Source organism: Numenius arquata, chromosome 4, assembly GCF_964106895.1.
Source record: "Numenius arquata chromosome 4, bNumArq3.hap1.1, whole genome shotgun sequence".
NCBI classification, from domain to species: domain Eukaryota; kingdom Metazoa; phylum Chordata; class Aves; order Charadriiformes; family Scolopacidae; genus Numenius; species Numenius arquata.
Genome location: NC_133579.1, coordinates 51,413,147 through 51,430,300, shown reverse-complemented (window position 1 = coordinate 51,430,300; position 17,154 = coordinate 51,413,147).

Sequence of the window (17,154 nt, the reverse complement as noted above, 5' to 3'; positions counted from 1 at the left end):
TTCTGTATTATCTCACTTTCTCACCATTATTTTCCCCTAGGTGATATCTCACTTGGCAAACAGACCTAAGAGTTAAGTAAAGGTGCAAGACTTCAACCCTTGGGAAATGGCCCTAAAACATTTGCTTTCCTACCTATGAATCAGTATAAAAATGTTGAATATTTGCCTTCTCTTTTGACACTATAAATCAAGTCAACAGAGAGAAAACGAGCCAGACAGCTGCAAGGGGAAAAACTTAGGAAACGAGAAGGTTACTGAGCAGCTTTGCAGAAAGCTAATGTCTTCAAGCAAGCTAAAATGGAAGGAGTTAAATCTTGAAGTCAGTCTTCAGACTAAATTCTTATTATCCTGAACAAGGAGTTCTGAGTTTTGACCAAAATTATTTTAAAGAGGGTTAAAAGTTCATCCTTGAAAGAACAGCATGATGTTAAGTGAAATATATTCAGAAGTCCATGGAAATCAGATGGCATTTCAGGGCCAGGCATACACCAAGGTGTTTTATAACCTTAGGACCTCATGAAAGTTGACTTTGTATTAAATATAGAAATGCTTTTGCTGTTTTTTTATTTGTTTTAGCAGCAATGCAAGTACTTTAATATCACATGCTAACTCATGACATAAATCATCTTTCTGCACTGCATATAATCAATTCAAGAAGCTATATTTGAAACATCCTCAATAACTGTTTGCTTCAAGACAGCATGCTATAAAAAAATCAGACATCTATTTTACCCACCTGCTGCAGTGCTTGCCATCCTACCATATAGCCCTCATGATTGAACTATTTAGTTTTTAGTGGCAATGATTGGAAGCATGACATTTTTAACACTTTGAAGGTTTTCTTCATATATATTGCTGAGTTTCAAGAGTAGCTGTGAAATATTCCACAAATTTTGTCTGCTTTACACTGAACATTATCTATGGATGGCAACGTAATTAGCAAATACATGGGAATATTCCCAACTATTCCTGGCTCTGTTTCTGACTTACATGACCTAGTAAGTTAAATGATGTGTTGCCTCTCTACCTTGTTTTGCTTTGTAACCAGAGAACTCCTAATTTAAAGAGCTGACTGGTACTAACAACATGCACTGAACAGAGCTGTGGCTTTATGCTTTACCCATGAAGAAAACAAATATACTTTTTCCTCCTTTGTAATTTTATTTTTCACTCTTACCAAACATATGTGATAACAAATATGTAAACACATCTATATTTTCATTTCTTTGCAGTAAAAGTCTTCTTTGGTTACACCACATTTAATTACACAGAACTCACTGATTAAAAGAAACCCTACTGTCTTATTTTTGTCACTTTGATATATTACTCCAATTTCACCAGAAGATTTCTCCTGGCTTACGCTTTTGGTTATTGTTTTCATAAGTACCTTCCTTAGGCAATTCATTCTGTTAGGAACGTGTATGACATTGGAAAATCTTTTTTCCTTCAGTCCAGAGTTGCTATGATTTATGGACCTGATCCTGCCCTGTAAAGTAGATAAAAAAGTCCTCTTTGAACTAGATTCACTGTAGTGTTACTCCAATTTTTTGCAGAAGTAACTCCATTACGTGGCAAGTCCTTGTGAAAAACCTCCTATACTCAAGTAGGTGGAGTAAACAAAGGTCAAACCTTTTCACAGAATTATTGCCACTTTCTACGGCCCTTTTCTTTGCTTTTTGATGGATGTTCTTAATTTTTATTTTTCATCTTGAGCAAATGACATTGTGTGCAGTGTGGACATGTACTTTTAAAAGGACTAAACCAATTCTTCCACTCTGGTGATATGAAAGAAGTCTTGTATACAATATTCTAGTTAATAGTAAATTTTGGCTATAACAGAGAATCCACAGAGATGTTTGTTCCCATTTTAAAATTAAAAAAAAGAAGAAACAAAAAGAAATTGTAGATATTTTTCCATATCTTCAGATGGCTATGCCCTTGCTTCAGTTGCTTATTTTCTCCAGTTCTCTCAGAATCACAGAATCATAGAATAAACCAAGTTAGAAGGGACTTCAAGAGATCCTCACATCCAATCTTTTACCCAGAGCAGAGTCAACACTGTATTAGAGCAGGTTCCTCAGGACTTTGTCTAGTTGGGTTGTAAAAACCTCCAAGGACAAAGATTCTAGTCACTCTGGGCACAACATTCCAATGCTCAAGGTGGGTGATTTTTTTTCCCCTTATGTCAAATCAGAATCTCACAGCCAGTTTCAATTAATGATGACTGATAATGTTTCCTTTGGGGGGGAGAGAGAATATTTCTTCTAGTAGTTCTGTATGTGGGGCACTCTATAATTTTTTATTTTCATTTTTCTATGTGCCATGCTCCAACACTGCAGGCTAGTTTAGAGTTCAGGATTTAAAACAGAATTATAATAGATGCAAGATGTAAACCAACTCTTCAAAATAGCACAGGAATATATGATAAACAAGATGATGAATACTCTCAGGAGGCCCAGTGAATACTCAGAGCTATGTTCAGAGTCACCTCCAGACTTTTCAAGGGTGCAGAAAAAAATGAATTTTTTCACATGAGGAATGAGGACAAAATACCTTCCTGGGGAGGGATGTCACTTTAGCATCCTTGATGGTACTCAACCCCATATGGCAAAAGCTGCAAAGTTCATGCTGAAACCGTGATAGAAGAATTCCGTTGTCCTACAGTTATAACTTGGTGTGGCTGGGTGTCAGGGCTGTGCCTGTGTGCACACACAGCGCATTGAGTCATAAATTCCCTGGGTGGTGCAGGAACTCCACAGCTACTTTGTGTACAAATGAACCAATGAACTGACTTGAGAGACAGGATTAACTGAATTCCTCCCACCTTCACATGAAAACATTTGACTAACTGTTACAGTGTTGGAGATTCTCCCAGGTAGGTTCTGCTGTGCCTAGACAAATTGGTAAGCATTATCTCATGCTTCAATTATTAATTAGCATCCTGAAAGGAGAATCTGGCTATCCCAAAGACTCCTCAGGTGATTGCCACCCCAAAAATAGACCAGACTGTAGATAAATAGGACACCTATAATCAGTCAAAACTGTTCCGGCAAATGCAGAAATGTTCACATAGGTCAGTCTTTTGTACATGGTTAAGATAGGAAATGTTTTGTACATTTTTTAAGATAGTCCAAATTAATAGATCATGCATGTGCTGGAGCAGCCACATAGGACAGCCAAACAGCTGGATGTAAAAATCAGTATACTTTAGTTCATCACCAAAAGATCATGGACCCACCCAATGAGACAGGAATTTCACAAAATATTACCTCTTTGATATCTCTCTGGCTTTAGCTATGCAAGAAAGGAGTAAAATAAGGAATGATCTTGGATCAGTGTGTTGACAGAAAATTGCTGCAGTCCTATCTCTTGCTCCAGCACCAGAGGTAAGTGGGTATCCAAGATGGAAGCGGACTCAGAGCAAAAACAAGCAGTCCATACTAACAAAATCAAGAAGAGGAATATTTGGCTGCCACTCTTTTGACTACTCTCTGCTGCCCTAGGCAACTGCTTATTTTGCCTATGTCTATGATTAGAGCCTGTTGTCATAGTACAATAATAAAATGTGAAGGGGAACTTTGATATTGTCATAAATTTCCCCTCCACTTAGGCCATTGTTTCAGTGAATTCTCAAAAATCATATTGGTCTGCAGAGCTATAGCAGCTCATTATTGATAACAGAAACATTAATTGCAGTTTGATTTTGTTCAGGTTCCTTGAAATATCTGCTTCACTAGAGATATGCGTAAGAGCTGGTATGTACGAAACATAAATAAACGCATTGTCAGTGACATATCACTAGCTAACCTAGCAGATGGCATCCCAATTAAGAGAGGTTTATTTACATACACAAATTGCTTCCAGGAGAATTGAAAGGCAGGAGACATAATACTGGAAGAAATCATCATTCTATACAGTTTATCAGAAGATTGTCTTCTTATAGCTTCTGAATTGTAACTTTGAAAAGCAAAGATGATGTATAGCATACATTTTGTCATGTAGAAAGTAATTAGTATTGAGGCAATCTATAATACTTTTGATAAGATTACTAAACTACACAGATTTTTAGAATCATTTACAATAAAGTGAATTAGGTTACACTGGTATGTTGTATTCCATTATTACGCAAAAAGCTCTTTAAAAAATTAAAAGAAATAATGCTACAAAAAACATAATGTACGTGAGGAAAGAGCTTTAGACATTAGTTCCAAAGTTTTCTGAAGCATGCAGAAAATGCAGAATAGTACTACAGAAATCTTGTCAAAGACAAAATAGGAATATTAAAAGAAAGTTTATTTATATATTTTATATATACCTATAAGCAGGTATGTATCTTAAAATTTTTTTTTTTCAGTACTGCATAATGAAACAAAGCATCCATGCTTTTTTGGGAAGACTGAGTTGGAGTGTAATTTTATTCTCTTTTTGAATGTCTGTGATGGAGGACAATCCTTTTAAAACATCAGCATTTTTTTTTTCCTAAAGCATGGCTATTGGAATTTAGAAAAGATGTGCTCCTCATATCTCTAGGACATTTTTTGTTTGAATGGACTCAACTAAAAGTAAAGAGTTTCAGAATTGAATCAACAGCAAAATCTTAACCGATGGTAGCAAGAAAAGAAACTTCACTGGCAAAATTTTGGCTATTTGACTTAACACAGGTTGTCTAAGATAGGAAAGCAAAGTCATGTGTTAGTCAATCTAAACTGAGACTGCAATGATGGACATTTAAAATTTATGTTCTAAGACAAGGCAGTTAGCTATATCACGAGACCGTGTCAAGACAATCCTGAATGATGGTATTTCCTAATTTTCAGTAAACTCTACAATCTGTATTTGTAAATACTACTACACAGAGGTGGGTTTTTTTCATATCCTTGTACAATTTCTTAAGTTGTTAAAGAGAAAATACAATTCTTTTTCCACTCAGAAGCATCATCTAGACACCCACATGATTCACCCGCATGACTGAACTCATACATTAGTTCTGTGGACCTGCTAAAGGAATTTGATAGCAATAGCTGGTTGTTACCCTCTGTGTGGACAAGCAATAGAGGAAATGAATAGAAGAATTTCTTGACAAGGAAATAAAGGGGATCAAGTTCTGATTATTAGTCACTCTTAGTAAGGCAACTATGAGGCCAGATCAATCTGATGCTATCTGGAAGCATCAGTCTATTAGTTAGGACTATAAAAGGACCATAACCTACTAACAGCATCGAGTACACACCACCTTTGGAGTTAGACAATAATTACATAGAGGGAAGAGCACCACAGAATTTAGCATTTCTTCTTGAAATCTGTTATTGTCCAAAACATTTTAACAACTGTCAATTTTTTAGCAACTTTAAAAATAAAACATAAAATAAGTCATACGCTTTTCTTTCCAGTGACACAGAAAGAAATCCCTTGCTGAATATAATAAAAATTTGTTTGCAGAACCAAACCTTATATTAAGTTAAAGTAAATGGTCCTTCTGGAATAAGATATGAAGATTGACTAGACGAATACCCAAGTGCTCATACATCCAGCAGGTCATTTTCATGAACTAATAAAAGAAATTTTCATAAATGTCAAAATTAAATTAGCTGCCTAAAAACCTCATGCTGATTACCATCAAACAGTCTAATATATGCAGCTTTAGCTAACCCAAGCATATTAGGACCACTCCAGTACTGGAGAAAAATGTAATCCAGCAGTCATTGATTTACAGTCATTCTCCTCAAGCTTGAATTTGCCTTCCTGTTCCCTCCAAACAGCTGGTATGTAAGTCCATCTGTTTCTTGCCCTGGCTCCACATGACAGCCTTCTGTTCAACCCCATGCAAATGACTTCATTTAATGTACACTGTTCTTATTTTTGTCATAAACCAACAACAATGTATAGACCATAAAATCTTACTACTTTTGGTCATAAATATCAACAAGAACGGCTTTGACCTTTTGATTTTCAGCTCTTTCTCACTCAAAGTCTGTTGGCTCACCCTCACAATTCCTTCTGTTTTGGAATGCAGTTCTGTTTAGCTCCTTTCCTAAGCAAACTCAAAAGTTTTTAGAGAAGCCAGCACCAGAGACTTTCCTGGCCTTTACTAACACCAGCTCTTCTTCTTTTAGTGTTCTAGCCTTAGATGACAAGTAGCAGCTAATTAGTCACATCCCTCAGAGCTCACTCTATCCTCCCTATGCAGTTTATGGCAAGGCTACAGCTAAATTATTTGAGCAAATTTTTATTTTTCCCATGTATGTCTCTGACACACACATAGACTCACAGAATCACAGAATCTTCATGGTTGGAAGGGACCTTTGAGATCATCGAGTCCAACCATACACACACACACACAAAAAAAAAAAAACCACAACAATCTCGGGCACTAGAGCATGCCCTGAAGTGCCATGTCTACACATTTCTTAAATACCTCCAGGGATGGTGACTCCACCAACTCCTTGGGCAGGCCGTTCCAGTGCCTGACCACTCTCTCAGTAAAGTAATTCTTTCTAATATCTAATCTAAACCTCCCCTGCTGCAACTTCAGACCATTTCGTCTGGAAATGATTAATACTTCACTGTAACAGCATTAAAAATGAGGACATCTGGTATGTCAGTGTGTGACATAGCTCTAAAAGTCCTTACATTTGCACTATGACAAAGTTCTTGACTTGAGACCAGATGCCTCATAATAGGGTAATGAAATGTCATTTATTGCAAATACTAACAAGATAATGGTATTATAGTTTATTGTGTAATGGGGCATTAACTTTTGCAGTATTCTAAAATCAAACTTGCTCTCTGATGGGTCAAATTTTCACAGTGTTTTGGAACACACAAATGATAAACTGTCATTCAACATGGTCAAATAAATAAGTCTGTTAGAGATTAACAGGAATTTTATGTTAAGAGGACCAAAGCCCTGACAGCATAGTCTGAAATCGTGTTCTCCAGCACTCACCCTCAGCTGGTATTGTCCAGCTTACCAGCATTCTGCTGCACTGTTCTCTGTGGGAATTAGTCTGGAGATGAGAGGAAAAGAAAAGATATTACTGTTTTTTCCATTTTTGGTGCTCTCAGTAGTTATTAAGAAGCAGCATGAAATCCTGCTTCCTTGAAAAGGCTGAACAAACATGAAATGTTTTCCAGGGCTACTTTTCCAGACAGTCCCGTGACTTAGGGAATTTTGTCTTTTACCCCCTCTCAGCAAAAATGACTGGCTCTGTCTGTGCCAGTGGTGCGACAATGGAACAGGTTGCCCAGAGAGGTGACAGATGACCCATCCCTGGAAATGTTTGAGGCCAGGTTGGATGGGGCTTTGAGCAACCTAGTCTTTTGGAAGGTGTCCCTGTCCATAGTGGGGGAACTGGAGCTAGATGATCTTCAAGGTCCCTTCCAAGCCAAACCATTCTGTGATTCTATGATATTTCATATTTTCTGATGTAGGAAAGAAAAGTTATACAGAGTACAATACTACGTACTATTGTATACTGCATACAGTAGTATGTGTACTATATATGTAGTACGAGAAGATCTGTATAAAACATACTCTTTACAACATCCTATATCTTCACCTCTGCAAGAACATAGGAGAACAGTAAAACCTACCTGGCATTTCACCTTTCAGTAAAAAAAGCCACCTCAAAGGTGAAGAAGAGGTGTTTCCTTTCACTTGAATCCTTCTAAACTGAATGAAGTATGAGGGGTTTCATGTTTACATGAAAGCTTTCTTAGACTGTTTATCAGAAAAGATGTCTCTCATTAAATACTCACACTCTAATTGTGGTGTTTCAGGCAAGAAACACAATCTTTTCCTTCTGAAACCTATTGTACATTAAACAGAAGGAAGATAAAGAAGCACCAGAAGGCAAAGGAGAGAAAGGGAACGGGATTTACAATCGCAGCTATAAGCCATTGTGGCTTCTGAGGCCAGGCATCAATTTGTTTCACCCTGTTTGAGTCCGTAATATTTCCTAGCCAAAGCAGCTGCCTCTAGAAGAGGAATGGTGGTAGCTCTGTGAAAGGTCAGGGCTTCTCACTCCTACTATAATATCAACTCAGAAAGATTCAGGAGCCAGAAATCTATGCTTTCCTATGAACTTGTACCCCATCAGACCTTCACAGCAGATGCCCATCATTTCCCATCTCGCATTCAAAGCCCCATTATACCATAAGACATGCTTATTCTGAACTTAGTAACAACAGAAACACCAGGATTTTCCTTTCTGCATAAATATTTGTAGCATTAGATTGTTATTCAGAAAAAAAATCCCCACCATAGCCTAAACATAAACCACATGTTTAAGTGTATTCTTATTCAGAATCCATTAAGCACTTCTTTAGATGTTATCTTATAGAGATGCTTTGTCTAATGGGAGCCTTGAACTAGAACTGTGCCGTATTCTGAATACATAGAGGGTACTTTACCCTCTCATTCAAATGGCTTCGTTTTCAAACGTGACAAAATCTTAGTGTGATAATTTCCTCCCCAGTATCCACCATGTGTCTCAGATTCTGGTCTGTCCCCATCTCTTTATTTTCCTTCACAACAAATTTCCCCAACTACCAATGTTCTCCTGGTTCTAATATGTTCCACAGAGAGTGCCTTTACAGCTACCATAGGATTAGCTGGCTCTTAAAAAACTCTATCCCCTATAAAAAACTGGCAGCTGGCAGAATGAATAGTACAGATGACACTGCTTAACTCTATATTCAGGTAGCTTGCTTCTGAGCTCTTATTAAGAACACAAAACTAACAAGTTCCTATCTTTAATGACAGAATTATAAAAATATTTTTCTGAGTACCCATGTGTGTTACTATTCCTAAGAATGTAACACTTCACATCAAAATAGCAGAGTGACAGAATAACTGCTCCTGGACTCATTTGCCTTTTTCAGTATTTTGCACAGAGGTGCTACACACAGGTGGAGAGGCTAGCCTAGGGTTAGGAAGCCTCCATATCAGAAGTGAAGTAATTTCTCTTTATGTTTCTTCACAGAAACCATGCATAAAGCTACATGCCTTTTCCTACGCTGGCTCAATTATGATTCCTTTCCAGATTCACTACCTATTTTTATAAACTGTCAGAAAATTAATCATTTCCCACCCATGTGTGGTTTTCTTTATTTCTCACCAGCCCACCCTGTGCCTTCACTTCTGTATTCTCTGCTTGCTTCTATTGTTGTTCTCCCTTTTGTTTTCTCTTTCTTTTTATACCTTTTCAAAGGCCTCCCTTCCATTGTCCCTTACTCATACCCTGCTCTGCTGAAAAATATCTACAGCAGTAAACCTTTTTCGAAGCATGTGACAAGAGATGCTGCTGATTCAATGCAGCAAGGACATGTGATACAATGAGAGCAGTGGGTGGTTTTACAGCCCATGTCAAAATATGGGCTGGCCTCCGTTTTCTTGTAAATTTGCTTAAATGACTGGGTTTGGTTCTTTGTATGAGGAGAAGCCAAGTTCAGCATAAAGTTTTTGCTGGTTTTGGAGAATTTTTACCTATCCACAGTTCTGCATTTTTTGCATACAATTCTTATCACACAAAATATTCCCTGTCATGAAGTCGAAGGCAGCTATATACTACGAGGACTGGCTTCTCCAAAACGAACATATTTGAAGGACTCCTGAGCATACATAGATTTGTTTTTGTTTTCCAGAAGAATCCAGTAATAAACTAGCTCCAATCTTGCTGAATTGGGAATGTGCACTTTGAATGGAAAAAAACCCCAATGCCTTAAATGAAAAAAACCCCACTCCAAATCATAAAGAGTTGGTTTTTTTTTCATGGGTTTGAATATGCTATTTGAAATGATGCTGCAGCAGCAACTGCTTGTGAACACACCAGTGTTCCTCCACACAGTAGATTCACATACAATGTAGTTTTTTTGGTAAATGTACTCTATCACAGCTATGCATGTTGTAACATCCCATTAGCTGTCATTGCAAACTACATTTGGACTCTCATGGCCCTCAGTAGCCATCTTCCTTTTTTTTCTGAAATGGTCCAAAGGAAGAGCAGTGAAGGACAATAGAAAGATATTTCTCTTACCCTCTAACCCCTGTATCTATATGCTGAGAAATTTGAGATTATTAGAGGAAACAAAATCACCACATTTCTAGCCTCAGAATTCAACTTTACTGGTTACTTATACAGAAAGAATACCTATGGAGAATATTTATATCAGAGGCAGAGATTTCTTGTGGTGTTTTGAACAGTCCTACAAGAGACATTTACTGTGAGAAAATTCTCTAGACCCTGAATATATACAAAATATTTTTAGGCATAAAAGTCTTACATAAATGTAAATACCAAGTTCTGACCTAATCCATTCTTCAACTATGCTAAAACTAAGAAACGCCACAAAGAAATATATCACAGAATAACAAGTCACCACAGATGAGTCACTGGGCATGACTGTGATTGTGCCTCTTCCTACTCCATGGCAAATGCAAAATTGTTCACATAAGACAAATATCTAATAAAAGAGCATTGCCTTAGATAGTTCTGTTTCCCAGTGGATAAGCAGGTGCATTTAGACTATCCTCAAGATTTAGGTGCTATACATTAGCTTGTGTAAAATAGCTTACTGATACGAGCAATATTTTTTTTCACCTTGGATAACTTCAGTTAGAATGAGTTAAAGTGAACATTGAATAAGGTCACATTTTTAACAAAAGTATCCAAACAGTGTTTTGTTAGTCAGATTAGGAAAGTTCTCCTATGTAAACAAAACTTACTCGTTGCCTTTCTGTTATCTTCTCAGCAAATAGCATTTTGAAAACAAAGCAGAAATCAACAAAAGTCACGTGAGCTCCGTTCTTCATATTCTGTGATTATATTTCATGGTCTGAGTGCAAAAGTTCATATTTTCCTGTCTGACACTATATCAATTTTTCAAGAACATTGTTTTTCACCACATTATAACCTTTTTTTCATACCAGGGGGTGAATTGTCTGTTCTGTGACTAATGATTGGTTTTGCCTACATTTTCTAATGCCTGTTATCCAACATTGGCGTTATAAAAATCCTACTTTGATCTTGCTGCACTGCAGTAAGCTGAACATAAGGGGGTAAAATCTGGCCCTAAGGAAGCATGTTTTTCATTATGAACGGGATCAGCAATCAAACTCTGCTTTACCAATCTTTTTTCCTTGGTCAGAAACATGACCAAGTAAAACATAGTATTTAAAATATTTTTTTTTCCCTTCCAGTGATAAGCCATGTGAAATTCCCAGTATCTAAATATCAATATATATTTCAATATCCAACGCTGACAATTACATGATTCCATGATTTATTGTCATGGTTTCAAATAAACTCATTAATTTGGCAGTTTAATTAAAAATAACAGTCCTAATCCTGATAGGATCAGCCTAACTTGTGACGTCACAGAAGGCAAATGACCATAACTCTTCAAAACATCTTCTTTTCCACAATAAGAGATATGAAAAAAGTATTTCATTATTTTAATTCAGAATTTTACCCCATTGCTTTCAATGTGTTTATTGCACTGTATAAGAGTGTGATCTTCTTTTCTTGCCATCTATTCCATTAACTAGCTTAGAACTCTTAGATCTACTTTTTGTTCTGTGTAAAAGCTAACAAGTAGGGAGTTTAAACAAGCAAGATGTTTTTAATGATTAGTAATTTCAGGCTGTGGGTGAAAGAGCTACAGTTGAAAAGTATCAGTACAGAGAAGATGAAGTGATTATCTCTTATTTTGAGATTTAGAGATCTTAAAAAGCAAAAAGTAAATAGCAAAAAAAGAGATGCAGTTTATTGAAGCAGAGCTTGGGAAAGAGAAGAGGTGGAAGAAGAGAAGGAGGAGAAAAGAAGAACCAGCTAATAACAAAAGACAGTAGAAAACAAAATATTACAGAACATTCATCTTCATAACATAGGAAGATAGGGAATAAAAGATAAGACAGAAGATGAAGTGAATAACATCAGCTAAAGAATGAGAAACTGATTTTATTATGCTGGTTTTAATAAAGCATATTAAACTGTACTTAAGTGGAACTACTCCTGATATGCACAAATGCAAGATGAAGGAGGTGGCAATGTGAATTGCCTTGTGTGTGTAGAGGAGCATACAGAAAGGCTGTACAGAAACTCATGGTGATGTTTCCTCCAAAGAGGACAAGCTGACTTTTTAGAGCTACATAATAACAAATATCCAAAAACATCTGGACAGATTTCAGAGTTTCCACCTGATATTTCCACAGTCTTCTGACAAATGTTTCAGAGATCTGTGAACCAATATCCTTTGGTCTCCTACACTCACGCTCTGCAAAAACACACAATGATCACTGTAACTATCTGTGCCTACAGGAGCAAAACCAGAAAAACCAAATTATTATTACTCCCTTTTACAAATGTAGCACAAAAGCAAAGAGAGATTAATTCACACAGGGAGCATGGAGTGGAACTGACAACTAAAAGCACCCCACCTCAGGTACATACAAGCCAACAGCACCTCTCCTACAACACTGCTGTTCTTCACAATCCATGTATCCACTGAATAAAACCAGCAAATGATCCCAGACTGAGAAGTTTTAAAAATCTAACATCCTCAAAGAACAGCCTCTGAAATGTCTGATTTCACTGACAACGGGCTCACTGAAAGGCTTTTATATTCAAAAGCAGTCAGATTATCTGCTAATTTCACTGAATTTCACTGAATTTTTTAGAGTTGGAAGGGACCATAAAGATCATCTAGTCCAACTGCCCTGCCGAAGCAGGATTGCCCAGAGCATGTCAGAGCATGTTACTCAGGACTGCATCCAGGCGGGTCTTGAAAATCTCCAAAGAAGGGGACTCCACAACCTCCCTGGGCAGCCTGTTCCAGAGCTCTGGCACCCTCACCGTGAAGAAGTTTTTTCTCATATATGAGTGGAACCTCCTATGTTCCAACTTGTGCCCGTTGCCCCTCGTCCTCTCACTGGCAACCACTGAAAAGAGTCTGGCTCCCTCCTCCTTCAACCCACCCTTTAGATACTTATAAGCATTGATAAGGTCTCCCCTCAGCCTTCTCTTCTCCAGACTAAAGAGTCCCAGCTCTCTCAGCCTTTCTTCATAAGGGAGATGCTCCAATCCTTGAATCATCCTCGTTGCCCTTCGCCGGCCTCTTTCCAGTAGTTCCCTGTCCCTCTTGAATTGGGGAGCCCAGAACTGGATGCAGTATTCCAGTTGTGGCCTCACCAGTGCAGAGTAGAGGTGGAGAGTGACTTCCCTCGACCCACTAGCCACACTCTTCCCTATGCAGCCCAGGATTCCATTGGCCTTCCTGGCCACAAGAGCACACTGCTTGCTCATTGTCATTTTGCTGTCTACCAGGACCCCCAGATCTTTCTCTTCAGAACTTGTCTCCAGCAGGTCCACACCTAACCTGTATTGGTGCCTGACATTCTTCTTCCCCAGGTGCAGGACCCTACACTTTTCCCTGTTGAACCTCATGAGGTTCTTCCTTGCCCAGCTCTCCAGCCTGTCCAGGTCTCGCTGGATGGCAGCACGGCCCTCCGGGGTGTCAGCCACCCCTCCCAGTTTGGTATCATCAGCAAACTTGCTAAGGATACACTCTGTCCCCTCGTCCAGGTCGCTGATGAATATGTTGAACAGGACTGGACCAAGTATTGACCCCTGGGGGACACCACTGGTTACAGGCCTCCAGCTTGAACCTGCTCCATTAATCATTACCCTTTGGGTCCTGTCACACAGCCAGTTCTCAATCCACCTCACTGTCCCCTCATCCAGCCCACACTTCCTTAGTTTCCCAATGAGGATGTTATGGGAGACAGTGTCAAAAGCCTTGCTGAAGTTAAGGTAGATGACATCTGCTGTCCTCCCCTCATCCAGCCAACCAGTTATAGCGTCATAGAAAGCTATCAGATTGGTTAAACATGATTTACCCTTGGTAAATCCATGTTGCCCGCTTCCAATATCCCTCTGCTCTTCAACTTGTTTGGAGATGACATCTAGAATGAGTCTCTCCACTACCTTCCCAGGGACGGAGGTGAGACTAACTGGTCTGTAGTACTGGTAGTTCTGGTACTTCAGTTAAATGTTCAGGACTCAATCTGCTGGATCAAGCACTGGCTGTCTGGACGGTCCCAAAGAGTGGTGCTCAATGGAGTTAAATCCAGCTGGCGGCTGGTCACAAGTGGTGTTCCACAGGGCTCAGTGTTGGGGCCACTTCTGTTTAACATCTTCATTGACGATCTTGATAATGACATAGAGTGTATCATCTGTAAGTTCGCAGATGACACCAAGTTAAGCGGGAGTGTTGATCTCCTTGTGGACAGGGAGGCTCTACAGAGAGACCTAGATAGATTGGATCATTGGGCCAACATTAATGGTATGAACTTCAACAAGACCAAGTGCCCGGTCCTGCACTTGGGCCACAACAACCCCATGCACTGGTACAGGCTTGAGGAAGTGTGCCTGGAAAGCTGCCTGGCGGAAAAGGACTTGGGGTTCTAATTGACAAGCTGCTGAATATGAGCCAGCAGTGTGCCCAGGTGGCCAAGAAAGCCAATGGCATCCTGGCTTGTATTAGAAATAGTGTGACCAGCAGAAGTAGGGAGGTGATTGTCCCCCTGTACTCAGCACTGGTGTGGCCTCGAGTATTGTGTCCAGTTTTGGGTACCTCAATACAAGAGAGGTATCGAGGTGATGGAGTGGGTACAGAGGAAGGCAATGAAGCTGGTGAAGGGCCTGGAAAACAAATCATATGAAGAGAGGTTGAAGGAGCTGGGACTATTTAGTTTGAGGAAGAGGAGGCTGAGGGGAGACCTCATCACTCTCTACAACTACTTGAAAGGACATTGTAGAGAGGTTGGTGCTGGTCTCTTCTCACAAGCAAATAGCGATAGAACAAGAGGGAATGGCTTCAAGTTGCAACAGGGTAGGTTTAGACTGGACATTAGGAAGAAGTTCTTCACAGTAAGAGTGATCAGACACTGGAATGGGCTGCCCAGGGAGGTGGTTGAGTCACCATCCTTGGATGAGTTTAAGAGTCGTTTAGATGTGGTGTTGGGGGATATGGTGTAGGGAAAAACTTTGTAGAGTAGGGAAGATGGTTGGACTCGATGATCCCAAGGGTCTTTTCCAACCTGAATGATTCTATGATTCTATGATTCTATGACTCTGATGTCTAAAGAAGAAAAGACAGTTGAGGGTGGGTGGATTCTTTGTTTTCTTTAAAAAATAAGGAATTTATTGAGAAAAAACTACTAATTATATCAGGTTCCTACTAAAACAGAAAATCTGTATAAACTACAATAATTTGCACCATCAAAGTGCCTTGTCCTGCCAAAACACTCAAAATATAGCCGAACCTAGAGTTCATTTAACTACTCATGTACAGGTACTGGACTCTTTGTAGCTATGGTAATGCTGCCATAAAGGGCTTAGTGTTTATTATTACTGAGTTTAAATGGAAAATAAGGTTTTCCACTTATTTTGTCTCATAGCAACATTGATGGAGAAATCTCACAGTCATGTCACAGATGTTTCATGTATCTACTCTCATTTAAGTGCATTTGAGAGACTGCCATTTCAAAAAACTAGTTCCAGGTCCTTGCACAGAAACACTACCCCTTTATTTAAGCTACAAGATACCAATGTGCCTTCATCATCAATCAGTCTCTGTTGAAACCCGAGTCTTACTAGATATCCTACTGTATCTTAGTTTTTTCAAATAAATCTTTTTTTTGCAGAGGTGCAAAATCTTAATACCTTACTTGTGAAAGTAAATAATCTAACACAGGAACTGTTACCTATCATAATACAGGTAACAGAAGGAAAACATTTCTCTACAATTTTTCATATTTTTGTGACAACGCTGCTTGAGCCCCCACATCCCCAGTTTTCCCCATGTCTACGGCATGACATTGATGCTCTCCCCTAGTTTTTCAAAGTAACAATATACCAGCTACTCTGAATGAAGTTCAGGGGATTCAGAGTATTTAATTCTTTTCCTTCTTTTCAAATACATCTTGTTCTGACAATGTACTACACGAAGTATGAGAACATCTATTTCCCTCCTGAAGGGTCACAAGCAGTTAAGAAATCAACCTTTCCTCCTGTTATATCTGCCTCTATCTGGCACTGAGAACACTGAAAGACAGTAAATTAAGCACATCAGAACAAGTGTAAATATTTGGAAATACTCCCCTTTGATTACTTTTTTTCTCACTTTCCTGCACTGATGTTCTTTCCCATTGTTTATGCTATTCTCTGGATTACTCATTGAACAATTATTTTGTAAGTGTATCTTCCATCAGTCATGAAGGAAATTAATGATGATATAACATTTATTCTTACATTCCCTTATAAATTGTCTTAACTCCTTAATCACATTTTTTCTAATGTTCGCTTACTAAAATACCTTAATTGAACCTTCTGAATTCACAGTTTTAAGAAAAACAAAGATGAAATTTAATAAAATCTTGTGTCACAATCTTGTGTATTTATTCCCTTCCTCTCTAGAGGCTGGATTTTAAATAACGTGAGAATGCTTTCTGTTCCAGTCTTCATTGATGCCAGAAAGCACAGAAGCCTGATAAAAATCCAAAAGAAAAAATATTTGCTAATCTTGACAGCAACCACAGAACCTGATTGCAAAAAGTGATGATTATTATTATTATACTCCTGCTGAAACTAATATGGTATGAACTTAAGACTTAATAATTGACTTTATCAGATGCTTTATACCCCAGTAATAAATTGCTTCATTAGGATGCATCACTTTTCTAGGATCATATTTTAAAAACTAATGGTAATGTTACGTTTAATTTAGAAAGAATAATATTTTCTGGGAATAGGTATCCAGAAATGCCATCTTCTTCCCCCTTTTTACCATTGTAAGTATGTGCAGTGCTGGTTTCTTCAGTAAACAGAAGTTTAAATTAATGCAGCATGTCATATTGTCAGCTTGGTAATCTTCAAAATATAGAGACGGATTTGAGAAGAAGTAAACAAAATGCTTTCATTGGAACAGTGAAGCATCCACAAGAGAAGCCTCCAGGGATCCCCAAGATTTTATCTTACAGCATAACATTGACAGGTACACATTTAAAAATGTATTTCCCCCAAAATTAGCTGCACTGTCTAGACAGGTTGTGTTTGTACACATACATGTGTTATTTCCAGTGAAAACTAAGTA